Below are 2,221 nucleotides of genomic sequence, written 5' to 3'. Positions count from 1 at the left end.
AAGGAGAGTCCGCCACCTACTGAGGGAGACTGTTCCACTGTCAAACAGTTCTTCCCTTCGGAAAATTCTTCCTGATATTTAGACAGAATCTCCTTTCTCGCAGCTTGAAGCCATTGGTTCAGGTCCTACCCTCCAGAGCTGGAGAAAACAAGCTTGCTCCATCTTCTGTGTGACAGCCCTTGAGATATTTGAAGGCCGCTATCGTAACTCCAAGGGACGCGGGTGGCGCTGTGGGTTAAATCACAGAGCCTAGGACTTGTTGATCAGAAGGTCGGCAGTTCGAATCCCCACGACGGGGTGAGCTCTCGTTGCTCAGTCCCTGCTCCTGCCAACCTAGCAGTTCAAAAGCACATCAAAGTGCATGTAGATAAATAGGTACCACTCCGGCGGGAAGGTAAACGGTGTTTCCGTGCGCTGCTCTGGTTCGCCAGAAGCGGCTTAGTCATGCTGGCCACATGACCCGGAAGCTGTATGCCGGCTCCCTCAGCCAATAAAGCGAGATGAGCACTGCAACCCCAGAGTCAGCCACGACTGGACCTAATGGTCAGGGGTCCCTTTACCTTTAGCTTTATCGTAACTCCTCTCAGTCTCTTCCTATCCAGATTAAACATACCCAGCTCCGTCCCTTTTCTTTCTTTTGGAATCCTCTGCATTTGTGCCTTCAACATTTCTCCTCGCAGCGGAAGCAGGAGCCCTTGTAAAGCGCGCACCATGGCAGGACAGGCATTAAAAAAAATTATTCCCCTGTTTGACCCTGTATTGGTGGAAAGGTGTGCAGCTGAGACAGTAACTAAAGGAGGCATTGTGATTCCAGAAAAATCACAAGGAAAAGTGTTACAAGCCACTGTTGTGGCAGCTGGAACAGTCTCTAAGAGCAAGGAGGGAGACACTCATCCGGTTAGTGTAAAGGTTGGTGAGAAGGTTCTGCTACCAGAGTATGGTGGAACAAAAGTTGTACTGGATGACAAGGACTATTTCATATTTAGAGATGGTGATATTCTTGGAAAATACGTGGACTGAACAGTTCATCTCGCTGCGTTATCATTAAGTTTTCATTCCACAAAAAGTGCTCAAATGGTTCTGTTCCATCATGTAAATAATTTCTTTATTTTCTAATAAATGCAAATTCTCCCAAATTACCAAGTATCATTGTGACTTCAAAATAAAACAATGTGTATAGCCAAAAAGAAAAAAAGAAAGAAATTCTCATCTGTTACGTACTAAGCTTGGATCCTAGAACAATAGACAGGTAGGATCCTAGAATGCAACAGCAGCAATGATCCTGGAACCCCCTTAGGGGGCAACATTTGCTGAATTCATTCCATTCCGCTTATGCAATAAAATAAAATAAACCCAGTTCACCTGGTGAATAATTAAAGCAGCAGGCTGGCTGCTGCCGTCATTGTGAGCTCCATTAAAGTGAGTTTTTGCAGTTTCTGCATTTGTCAGTCGCACTAGCACACACTCCTCTCTTTTCAGTAGGTATAAAAGAAAAGCAATTTCCCCCTTTTAAGCCAATTTACTTGTCTTGTAACGGCACACACTTGACACGCGCTGAGCGATTATTACAGAGGGAAGGAGCTGGCAGTGGTGAATACCTAATAATTACCTTATCCTAATGTCAGATTTGTTTCTCGCCACTGATTCCTTAGTATTTTTTTGCTGGAGTATTAAATCAATCAAGAGGAGCATTCGTTTCCCTGGGAAGCCTATGCTGGCTTAGCATGACCCCATATTAGCAATTCTTTTCTTTTCTCATATTTTCTGCATGTCTCATTGCATTTATAGCCCATCTTTCTTCCAAGGAATTCAAGGTAGCATGCAAGATCCCCCCCCTCACAACAACCCTGCAAGGTTGAGCAATAATGTGTCTGGCAACCTTGAAAACATTCGTTGTGAGGCTACGCGAGTGCTTTGTGGACATTTTTATATGTTTTAAACAGGGTTTTTAAATTCTGTTTTTATTTTAATTATTCTTTAATTATTCTTTATTGATTAATAATTTACATATCTATACAAACATTGTATGCTATCTCTTGACATATGAAGAAAAAGAAAATTATGTAGAGAACAGAAAATTTATAAAGGAACAAAAAAGAGGGAAAATAAAAATAAAGAAATGACAGGGATATGAAGTAAAAAAATCAAAAGAGGAAAAGAAAAGACAAGACAACATTATTTACACAATAAAAGTGTTCATCAACACAATTCTCTTTTTCAT

The 2,221-nt window shown here is 41.7% G+C and overlaps 1 pseudogene; it reads left to right on the top strand.

Annotated features, from left to right (window-relative positions):
- Positions 1 to 677: 677 nt before the first annotated feature.
- LOC114604070 (10 kDa heat shock protein, mitochondrial pseudogene) lies at positions 678 to 1,136 on the top strand (annotated as a pseudogene).
- Positions 1,137 to 2,221: the final 1,085 nt, after the last annotated feature.

The sequence above is a fragment of the Podarcis muralis genome, chromosome 9 (genome assembly GCF_964188315.1).
Source record: "Podarcis muralis chromosome 9, rPodMur119.hap1.1, whole genome shotgun sequence".
NCBI classification, from domain to species: Eukaryota; Metazoa; Chordata; class Lepidosauria; order Squamata; family Lacertidae; genus Podarcis; species Podarcis muralis.
This window is presented reverse-complemented; position numbering and strand designations above follow the sequence as displayed.